We start from the raw sequence: 12,143 nt of genomic DNA on the forward strand, positions 1-12,143 counted from the left end.
TTCACCCCTTGGTGTCCATACGTTTGTTCTCTACATCTGTGTCTCTTTTTCTGCCCTGCAAACTGGTTCATCTGTACCATTTTTCTAGGTTCCACATATATGCATTTATATATGATATTTTTCGCTTTCTGACTTACTTCACTCTGTATGACAGTCTTGAGATACATCCACGTCTCAACAAATGACCCAATTTCATTCCATTTTATGGCTCAGTAACATTCCATTGTATATATGTACCACATCTTCTTTATCCATTCATCTGTTGATGGGCATTTACGTTGCTTCCATGAGCTGGCTATTGTAAATACTGCTGCAATGAACACTGGGGTGCATGTGTCTTTTTTTTTTTTTTTTTTTTGGCGGTACGCGGGCCTCTCACTGTCGTGGCCTCTCCCGTTGTGGAGCACAGGCTCCAGACGTGCAGGCCCTGCGGCCATGGCTCACCAGCCTAGCCGCTCCACGGCATGTGGGATCTTCCAGGACTGGAGCATGAACCCGTGTCCCCTGCATCAGCAAGTGGACGCTCAACCACTGCACCACCAGGGAAGCCCACATGTGACGTTTTGAATTACAGTTTCCTCTGGGTATATGCCAAGTAGTGGGATTGCTGGGTCGTATGGTAGTTCTATTTTTAGTTTTTTAAGGAACCTCCATACTGTTCTCCATAGTGGCTGTATCAATTTACATTCCCACCAACAATGCTAGAGGGTTCTCTCTTCTCCACACCCTCTCCAGCATTTGTTGTTTGTAGATTTTCTGATGTTGCCCATTCTAACTGGTGTGAGGTGATACCTCATTGTAGTTTTGATTTGCATTTCTCTAATAATTAGTGATGTTGAGCAGCTTTTCACGTGCTTCTTGGCCATCTGTATGTGTTCTTTGGAGAAATGTCTATTTAGGTCTTGTGCCCATTTTTGGATTCGGTTGTTTGTTTTTTTAATATTGAGCTGCATGAACTGTTAATATATTTTGGAGATTAATACTTTGTCTGTTGATTCGTTTGCAAATATTTTCTCCCATTCTGAGGGTTGTCTTTTCATCTTGTTTATGGTTTCCTTTGCTGTGCAAAAGCTTTTAAATTTCATTAGGTCCCATTTGTTTATTTTTGTTTTTATTTCCATTACTCTAGGAGGTGGATCAAAAAAGATCTTGCTGTGATTTATGTCAAAGAGTGTTCTTCCTATGCTTTCCTGTAAGAGTTTTAGAGTGTCTGGTCTTACATTTAGGTCTCTAAAGCATTTTGAGTTTTTCTTGTGTGTATGGTGTTAGGGAGTGTTCTTACGTGTCTTTTTTTTTTTTTTTTTTTTTGCGGTACGTGGGCCTCTCACTGTTGTGGCCTCTCCCGTTGCGGAGCACAGGCTCCGTGGCATGTGGGATCTTCCCAGACCGGGGCACGAACCCGTGCATCGGCAGGCAGACTCTCAACCACTGCGCCACCAGGGAAGCCCGGGAGTGTTGTAATTTCATTCTTTTACATGTGGCTGTCCAGTTTTCCCAGCACCACTTATTGAAGAGACTGTCTTTTCTCCACTGTATATCCTTGCCTCCTTTGTCATAGATTAGTTGACCATAGGTGCGTGGCTTTATTTCTGGGCTTTCTATCTTGTTCCATTCATCTATGTTTCTGTTTTTGTGCCAATACCATATTGCCTTGATTACGGTAGCTTTATAGTATAGTCTGAAGTCAGGTAGTCTGATTCTTCCAGCTCCGTTTTTTCTCCTCAAGACTGCTTTGGCTATTTGGGGTCTTTTGTGTCTCCATACAAATTTTAAGATTTTTTGTTCTAGTTCCATAAAAAATGCCATTGGTAATTTGATAGGGATTGCATTCAATCTGTAGACTGCTTGGGTAGTATAGTCATTTTCCCAATATTGATTCTTCCAATCCAAGAAAATGGTACATCTCTCCATCTGTTGGTATCATCTTTAATTTCTTTCATCAGTGTCTTATAATTTTCTGCATACAGACCTTTGGTCTCCCTAGGTAGGTTTATTCCTAGGTATTTTATTCTTTTTGTTGCAATGGTAAATGGGAGTGTTTCCTTAATTTCTCTTTCAGATTCTTCATCATTAGTGTATAGGAATGCAAGAGATCTCTGTGCATTAATTTTGTATCCTGCTACTTTACCAAATTCATTGATTAGCTCTAGTAGTTTTCTGGTGGCATTTTTCGGATTCTCTATGTATAGTACCATGTCATCTGCAAACAGTGACAGTTTTACTTCTTCTTTTGCAATTTGTATTTCTTTTATTTCTTTTTCCTCTCTGATTGCCATGGCTAGGACTTCCAAAACTGTGTTGAATAACAGTGGCAAGATTGGACATCCTTGTCTTGTTCCTGATCTTAGAGGAAATGCTTTGTTTTTCACCATTGAGAATGATGTTTGCTGTGGGTTTGTCATATACGGCCTTTATTATGTTGAGGTAGGTTCCCTCTATGCCCACTTTCTGAAGAGTTTTTATCATAAATGGGTGTTGAATTTTGTCAAAAGCTTTTTCTGCATCTATTGAGATGATCATCTGGTTTTTATTCTTCAATTTGTTAATATGCTGTATCACATTGATTGATTTCCATATATTGAAGAATCCTTGCATCCCTGGGATAAATCCCACTTGATCATGGTGTATGATCCTTTAAATGTGTAGTTGGATTCTGTTTGCTAGTATTTTGTTGAGGATTTTTGCATCTATATTCATCAGTGATATTGGTCTGCAATTTTCTTTTTTTGTAGTATCTTTGTCTGGTTTTGGTATCAGGGTGATGGTGGCCTCATAGAATGAGTTTGGGAGTGTTCCTTCCTCTGCAATTTTTTGGAAGAGTTTGAGAAGGATGGGTGTTAGCTCTTCTCTAAATGTTTGATAGAATTCACCTGTGATGCTATCTGGTCCTGGACTTTTGTTTGTTGGAAGATTTTTAATCACAGTTTCAATTTCATTACTTGTGATTGGTCTGTTCATGTTTTCTATTTCTTCCTGGTTCAGTCTTGGAAGGTTATACCTTTCTAAGAATTTGTCCATTTCTTCCAGGTTGTCCATTTTATTGGCATAGAGTTGCTTGTAGTAGTCTCTTAGGATGCTTTGTATTTCTGTGGTGTCTGTTGTAACTTCTCCTTTTTCATTGCTAATTGTATTGATTTGAGTCCTCTACCTCTTTTTCTTGATGAGTCAGGCTAATAGTTTATCAATTTTGTTTATTTTCTCAAAGAACCAGCTTTTAGTTTTATGGATCTTTGCTACTGTTTTCTTTGCTTTTATGTCATTTATTTCTGCTCTCATCTTTATGATTTCTTTCCTCCTACTGACTTTGGGTTTTCTTTGTTCTTCTTTCTCTAGTTCCTGCAGGTGTAAGGTTACATTGTTTATTTGAGATTTTTCTTGTTTCTTGAGCTATGCTTGTAAAGCTATACACTTCCCTCTTAGAACTGCTTTTGCTGCATCCCATAGGTTTTGGATCGTCATGTTTTCATTGTCATTTGTCTCTGGGTATTTTTTGATTTCCTCTTTGATTTCTCCAGTGATCTATTGGTTATTTAGTAACGTATTGTTCGGCCTCCATGTGTTTGTGTTTTTTATGTTTTCTTCCCTGTAATTCATTTCTAAGCTCATAGCGCTGGTCAGAAAAGATGCTTGATATGATTTCAATTTTCTTAAATTTACTGAGGCTTGATTTATGACCCAAGATGTGATCTATCCTGGAGAACGTTCCATGTGCACTTGAGAAGAAAGTGTAATCTGCTGTTTTTGGATGGAATGTCTTATAAATATCAATTAAATCTATCTAGTCTATTGTGTCATTTAAAGCTTGTGTTTCCTTATTTATTTTCATTTTGGATGATGTGTCCATTGGTGTAAGTGAGGTGTTAAAGTCTCCCACTATTACTGTGTTACTGTCGATTTCCTATTTTACAGCTGTTACCAGTTGCCTTATGTATTCAGGTGCTCCTATGTTGGGTGCATATATATTTATAGTTGTTATATCTTCTTCTTGGATCAATCCCTTGATCATTATGTAGTGTCCATCCTTGTCTCTTGTAACATTCTTTATTTTAAGGTCTATTTTATCTGATATGACTATTGCTACTCCAGTTTTGATTTCCATTTGTATGGAATATGTTTTTCCATCCCCTCACTTTCAGTCTGAATGTGTCCCTAGGTCTGAAGTGGGTCTCTTGTAGACAGCATATATATGGGTCATGTTTTTGTATCCATTCAGCAAGCCTGTGTCTTTTGGTTGGAGCATTTAATCCATTCACGTTTAAGGTAATTATCAACATGTACGTTCCTATGACCATTTTCTTAATTGTTTTGGGTTTGTTTTTGTAGGTCCTTTTCTTCTCTTGTGTTTCCCACTTTGAGAAGTTCCTTTACCATTTGTTGTAGAGCTGGTTTGGTGGTGCTGAATTCTCTTAGCTTTTGCTTGTCTGTAAAGCTTTTGATTTCTCCATCGAATCTGAATGAGATCCTTGCTGGGTAGAGTACTCTTGGTTGTAGGTTCTTCCCTTTCATCACTTTAAGTCTATCATGCCACTCCCTTCTGCCTTGTAGAGTTTCTGCTGAGAAATCAGCTGTTAACCTTATGGGAGTTCCCTTGTATGTTATTTGTCGTTTTTCCCTTGCTGCTTTCAATAATTTTTCTTTGTCTTTAATTTTTGCCAACTTGATTACTATGTGTCTAGGCGTGTTTATCCTTGGGTTTATCCTGTATGGGACTCTCTGCGCTTCCTGCACTTGGGTGGCTACTTCCTTTCCCATGTTAGGGAAGTTTTCGACTGTAATCTCTTTAAATATTTTCTTGGGTCCTTTCTCTCTCTCTTCTTCCTCTGGGACCCCTATAATGTGAATGTTGTTGCATTTAATGTTGTCCCAGAGGTCTCTGAGGCTGTCTTCATTTCTTTTCATTCTTTTTTCTTTATTCTGTTCCGCAGCAGTGAATTCCACTATTCTGTCTTCCAGGTCACTTATCCATTCTTCTGCCTCAGTTATTCTGCTATTGATTCCTTCTAGTGTAGTTTTCATTTCAGTTATTGTATTCTTCATCTGTTTGTTTGTTCTTTAATTCTTCCAGGTCTTTGTTAAACATTTCTTGCATGTTCTCGATCTTAGCCTCATTGTTTTTCCGAGGTCCTGGATCATCTTCACTATCATTGTTCTGAATTCTTTTTCTGGAAGGTTGCCTATCTCCACTTCATTTAGTTGTTTTTCTGGGGTTTTATATTGTTCCTTCATCTGGTACATAGCCCTCTGCCTTCATCTGGTACATAGCCCTCTGCCTTTTCATCTTGTCTCTCTTTCTGTGAATGTGGTTCTTGTTCCACGGGCTGCAGGACTGTAGTTCTTCCTGCTTCTGCTGTCTGACCTCCAAATAGTCTCATTTTAATCTATATATTAACTTGAGTTAACAAATATGATTGATACCCAAAATGAACATTTCCAAAACCATGAACCCACACACAAACAAAATTTTTCGTTCTGGACTTATAACCTGTATATAAAATCAGCGGTTCAGCCAGGTGTTTCCTTACACACCTTGTGAGCTGCTGCTACACCCCATATTAGGGTGGGCAGCAACCCACTGCCTTTTCCTTAGCACAGCTTTTTTTTTTTTCCAGAAGCTTAACATACATCATGATTTGCCTCTGGCTTATAAAACTGTCCAGCTAATTCTACCATAAATCATTTCTCTTATGTGATGTTCGTCTAGCTCTCTCTCTTAAGAGATTTTAGCCAATTAACTAAGAAAAATTTCTCCTCTTTTTATTTGTTCCTCTCGTAAGCATCCCACAACCCCTATACTGAAATGAGTTTATTCATAGTAAATGTGATTAAGAGAAGTGAGAGTGATCCATCTATAATCCTATATCAAGGAAAAGCTTTGAAATGCAGTTAAACATACAAAAGAATCAGTGTGCCAGCCTATAAAGCTCTTGAAAATATTAAAAACCCTGTTAGAAACTCTTTCTCACCTTCAGTTCTTTTTTTTCTTTTTTCTAATTTTTAAAATTGTGGTAAAATACATATAAAATTTACCATCTTACCCTTTTTTTGTGTGTGTGGTACGCAGGCCTCTCACTGTTGTGGCCTCTCCTGTTGCGGAGCACAGGCTCCGGACGCGCAGGCTCAGCGGCCATGGCTTACGGGCCCAGCTGCTCCGCGCATGTGGGATCTTCCTGGACTGGGGCACAAACCCATGTCCCCTGCATCGGCAGGCGGACTCTCAACCACTGCGCCACCAGGGAAGCCCAATTTTACCCATTTTTAAGCATACAGTTTAGTAGTGTTAAATATATTCAATATTGTGCAATCAATCTCAAGGACTTTTTCATTTTGCAGAAATGAAACTCTATACCCATTAAATAACAACTCATTTCCCCTCTGCCCAATTCCTGGCAACCACCATTCTACTTTCTGTTTTCATGAGTTTCACTATTCTAAATACCTCATATAACTGAGATTGTACACTATTTATCAGTTTGTGCCTGTCTTATCTCACTTAGCATAATGTCTTCACAGTTCATCCATGCTGTAATATGTGTCAGAATTCCTTTCAAGACTGAAAAATATTCCACTGAATATATACCAACACTTACTAATCCATCCGTCAATGGACATTTATCTATGTTCTGGCTATTGGAATAATCTGCTATGAACATGGATGAACAAATATCTCTCCGAGACCCTGCTTTCAATTATTTTGGATACATACCCAGAAGTGGTACTGCTGAATCATATGGTAGTTCTATTTTATTAATTTTTTGAGAAACTTCCATACTGTTTTCCACAGTGTATCTTTTTTAGAGAAATGTCTATTCAAGTCCTTTGCCCATTTTTGAATCAGGCTGTTCTTTTGCTGTTGACTTTTAGTATAAGTTCTCTATATATTCTGGATATTAATCCCTTATCAAATATATGATTTGCAAATATTTTCTCCCATTCTATGGTTGCCTCTTTCACTCTGTTGATAGTATCTTTTGAAGTAAAGAAATTTTTTTTCATTAAGTCCAATTTGTCTACTTTTGCTTTGATGCCTGTGCTTTTGGTGTCACATCCAAGAAAGCACTGCCAAATCCATGTTGTGAAGCTTTTGCCCTATGTTTTCTTCTAAGAATCTCACTGGTTTTTGTCTTATATTTAGGTCTTTGATCCAATTTGAGTTAATGTTTGTATATGGTTTTAGGTAAAGGTCCAAGTTAATCTTTTGTATGCAGATACCGAGTTGTCCCAGAAGCATTTGTTGAAGACTTGTTTCCCCACTGAATGGTCTTCGTACCCTTTTCAAAACTTATTTTACCACATATGTGAGGGTTTATTTCTGGGTTCTCTATTCTATTCCACTGGTCTATATGTCTGTATTTATGCCAGTACCAACTGTTTTTATTATGTGGCTTTTTAGTAAGTTTTGAAATCAAGAACTGTGAGTAATCCAGTTTTAAGACTGTTTTGCCTATCCAGGGTCCTGAGATTCCATATGAATTTCAGGATGGGTTTTCCTGTTTTCGAAAAAAACATCATTGGGATTTTGACAGGTATTGCAATGAATCTGTAAATCTCTTTGGATAGGACTGATATTTTAATAATATTGTATCTTCTAATCCATGAATATCAGATGTGTTTATTTATGTCTTCAATTTCTTCAGCAGTATTTTGCAGTTTTCACTGTAAGTGTTTTTTAATTCCTAAGTATTCTATTCCTTTTGATGCCACTGTAAAAGGAACTGTTTTTGTAATTTACTTTTCAGATTGTTCATTGTGATGTACAGAAATGCAACTAACTTTTACATTTTGACTTTGTATCCTGCTACTTAGTTGAATTCATTTATTAGTTCTGAAAGTATTTTTTCTGTGGACTCATTAGGGTTTCCCACATATAAGATCATCTTACCTGCAAACAGATTATTTTACTTCTTTCTTCTCAATTTGGATAACTTTTATTTCTTTTTCTTACCTAAGTGCTCTGGCTAGAACTTCCACTACCATGTTAAATAAAAGTCGTGAAAGTGGGCATCCTTGCCTTGTTCCTGATCTTAGGGGAAAGGCTTTCAGTCTTTTACTATTGAGAATGATGTCTGCTGTGGGTTTTTCATATATAGCTTTCATTATATTGAGGTGGTGTCCGTCTATTCCTAGTTTTTTCTAATGCTTTTATCTTGAAAAGGTGTTGAACTTTGTCAAATGCTTTTTCTGCATCAATTGAGATGATTGTGTGTTTTTTCCTTCATTCTGTTAATGTGGTGTATTACACTGATCAATTTTCATGTTGTACCATCCTTGCATTCCAAAAAGAAATCCCACTTTACCACGGTATATAATCCCTTTATTATGTGGATGAATTCAGTTTGCTAGCATTTTGTTGAAGATTTTGGAATCAATGTTTACAAGAGATATTGGTCTGTAGTCTTCTTTTCTTGTAATGTCTTTGTCTGACTTTGTTATCAGGGTAATGCTGGCCTCATAGAATGAATTAGGAAGTGTTCTCTCCTCTTCAATATTTTGGAAAAGTTTGAGAGGGACTGATAGTAGTTCTTTAACTAGCAGAATTCACTGGTGAAGCCAGGTCTTTTCTTTTCCTTCTTTCTTTTTTTAAAAAATATTTATTTATTTATTTGGCTGTACTGCGTCTTAGCTACAGCACATGGGATCTTTTAGTTATGGCATGTGGGATCTTTTTTAGTTGCAGCATGTGAACTCTTAGTTGTGACATGGAGACTCTTAGTTGCGGCATGTGGGATCCAGTTCCCTGACAAGGGATTGAACCCAGGCCCCCTGCATTGGGAGCGTGGAGTCTTAGCCACTGGACCACCAGTGAGGTCCCAAGCCAGGGCTTTTCTACTCAAAAGATTTTTTTTTATTACTGATTCAACCTCTTTACCTTATAGGTCTATTGTGATTTAGTCTTGGTAGGTTTTATATTTCTAGGAATTTGTCCATTTCACCTAGGTTCTTCAATTTGTTGGCATACAGTTGTTCATAGTATTCTCTTATAATCCTTTTTATTTCAGTAGACTTGATAGTGATGTCACCACTTTCACTTCTGATTTTAGTAATCTGAGTCTTTCCTCCTATTTTCTTAGTCTACCTAGCCAAAAATTTGTCAATTTTGTCGATGTTTTCAAAGAACAAACTTTTGGTTCACTGACTTTGTTTTTCTATTCTCTATTTCCTCTCTCCTTTAACCTTTATTATTTCCTTCCTTCTGCTAGCTTTGGTTTTAGTTTGTTTTTTTCTAGTTCCTTAAGTTATAAAGCTAGAGATCTTTCTTATTTTTTTAACATAAGCATTTATAACTACAAAAATCCCCTTAGAACTGCTTTCATTGTGTCCTATAAGTTTTGGCATGCTGTGTTTTCATTTTCTTTGGTCTCTAAGTATTTTCTAATTTCCCTTGTGATTTCTTCTTTGATTGGTTGTTTAAAAGTACGTTGTTTACAGACTTACTAGAGAATGGACTTGAGGATATGGGGAGGGGGAAGGGTAAGCTATGACAAAGTGAGAGAGTGGCATGGACATATATACACTACCAAATGTAAAACAGATAGCTAGTGGGAAGCAGCCGCATAGCATAGGGAGATCAGCTCAGTGCTTTGTGACCACCTAGAGGGGTGGGATAGGGAGGGTGGGAGGGAAGGAGACGCAAGAGGGAAGAGATATGGGAACATATGTATATGTATAACTGATTCACTTTGTTATAAAGCAGAAACTAACACACCGTTGTAAACCAATTATATACTCCAGTAGACGTTAAAAAAAAAGTATGTTGTTTAATTCCCACAGTTTTGTGAATTTTCCAGTTTTCCTTCTGTTGTTGATTTCTAACTTCATCCTCTTGTAGCTGGAGATGATACTTTTATGCTATCTATCTTCTAAAATCTTTTGAGACTTAATTTGTGGCCTAACATATGTTCTATCTCAGAAAATGTTACAACAACATGAGCTTTTAGACTAATAATTTTTTTTCCTTTAAATGTATTAATCTTTTAAGTCATGTAGAAAATAAAAAGTTATAAATCTTTGTTACAATAGTACTAGCTTTTATAATTCCCTTTGTATTTACCTTTATTGAGATCTTTATTTCTCCACACAACTTCTAGTTACTGTCTAGAGTCCTTTCATTTCACCTTGCAGAACTCTCTTGCGCATTTCTTGCAGGGCAGGTCTAGTGGTAATGAACTCCCTCAGCTTTTGTTTACCTGGGGATGTCTTAATTTCTCACTTACTTTTGAAGGACAGTTTTGCCAGATAACAGGATTCTTGATGGACAGACTTTTTTTCTTTTAGCACTTTGAATATAGCAGCCCACTGCCACCTGGCCTCTGAAGTTTCTGATGAGCAATATGCTAATAATCTTACTGAGAATCCCTTGTATGTGATGATTAGCTTTCTTCTTGCTGCTTTCAAGATTCCTGGTCTTTGTCTTTTGGAAGGTTGATTATAATGTGTCTTGCTCTATGTCTCTTTGACTTAATCTTACTTGGAGTGCAATCAGCTCCTTGGATGTTTATGTTCATGTCTTTCATCAAATTTGGGAAGTTTTTAACCATTATTTCTTCAAAAGTTCTCTCCGCTCCTTTCTCTCTCTCTCTTCACTTTCTAGGACTCCCACAATATACAGCTTTCAATATGTTGAGGTGGTTCCATATTTTAGATTCCACATATAAGCGATATCATATGGGATTTATCTTTCTCTTTTTGATTTACTTCACTTAGTATGATAATCTCTAGGTTCATCCACGATGCTGCAAATGGCATTATGTCATTCTTTTTTATGGCTCAGTAGTATGCCATTGTGTATATATACCACACCTTCTTTATCTATTCATCTGTCGATGGACATTTAGGTTGCTTACACGTCTTGGTTATTGTAAATAGTGCTGCTCTGAACATTGGGGTTCATGTATCTTTTGAATTAGAGTTTTCTCTGGATATACAGCCAGGAGTGAGATTGCTGGATCATATAAGGGTGCCTGTCTTTTAAATTTCCTGGAAGTCACTTCAGCAGGTGGGGGAGGGGCTTGCAACAATAGGGTATGTGCAACAACAATAGCTGCCCACCTCTTTGTCTGCACCTCTCTGACCAGAAGCAGCAATCTCTGATCCAGGTACAGATCCTTGATATTTGGAGAAGAGGGTACTTTCTGCCTCTGCTGGCTCCAAAAGCTGTGTGAGAGCTGCACAAAGGTGGCAGCAGAGAATGGCTGCAATTTTACATCTGAGCCTTTTCCTGACAGTTGCAAGTCTTCAACAGCTCCATAGTTCCAAAATAGTTACATCAGATTCTGCCACTGTATTTGTTATCTAGATGGGGAGGCAGACTCCTGATGCCTCTTACTCCATCTTCCCAGAATCCTCTCCAGGCCTGTTTTTAGGGATCAGTATATATTCAGTTTCATTGTTTTAAATTACTTTATTAGCAGTGCTAGAGTGCTGTGACGTTTTTGCTTGCTTTTTACTGCTTTCAGTGCAAATATACACATATCAGTTATATCAGGAATTACAAGAATTTATGTGCCTCATTTAAAAGGATACTTTCTCTAAGAAAATACATTCTGAGTTCCAAACAACTGATATACCACAGCACTCCTGGAACGAACACAACCCAATGGACTGAGGATATCTTGTCTTGACTTTGGAACATGAATGCCTCAGGTATCCACTTTGGTTTCTTCTGACTAGTGGAAGGCTTAGAACTGAAAGGTGATTGGGAGGTAGTGAGAGGGAAAAGGTAGTTATAGCCACTAAACAGAGCTATAATCTTGTTCTAACATGGATGTTTTTCTATAAAACAGGTATATATATATATATATATATCCCATCAACTATGAGTTTACACTCAAGAGGAATACAATTTTACCAGGAAAATTATCAAAAAGCTAAAAATTACAGTAAATACAGTCTACTAACACTCTCTTTATTATAGCAAACTGATTTTAAAGCCCCTACTTTATACCAGACATAGATTCACTTGGATTATCTCAATCCATACAACCACCCTATGAGGTAGGTACTATCATTATTTCTTTGTAGCAAATGAGGAAACCAAGGCTTGAAGAGGCTAGGAAAATTTTCCAAGGTTAATAAGAGGAAATATCACTTAGTATGATTATCTCTAGGTTCATCCACGATGCTGCAAATGGCAGTGATGGCACAAT

General features: G+C 37.3%; 1 protein-coding gene across 8 annotated transcripts in view; it reads right to left on the bottom strand.

Annotated features, from left to right (window-relative positions):
* FRS2 (fibroblast growth factor receptor substrate 2) overlaps positions 1-12,143 on the bottom strand; it is a 119,720-nt gene that overhangs the window by 16,641 nt on the left and 90,936 nt on the right. The window contains exon 1 of one of the 8 annotated variants that reach the window (XM_032645147.1): positions 138-162. The exons of the other annotated variants lie outside the window; for them this stretch is intronic. The gene's annotated coding sequence lies outside the window, so the exon portion shown is untranslated. Of the gene's footprint in view, positions 1-137; positions 163-12,143 lie in introns of those variants that run through there. 8 annotated transcript variants of the gene reach the window in all.

This window comes from Phocoena sinus, chromosome 10 (genome assembly GCF_008692025.1).
Source record: "Phocoena sinus isolate mPhoSin1 chromosome 10, mPhoSin1.pri, whole genome shotgun sequence".
In the NCBI taxonomy this organism is placed as follows: domain Eukaryota; kingdom Metazoa; phylum Chordata; class Mammalia; order Artiodactyla; family Phocoenidae; genus Phocoena; species Phocoena sinus.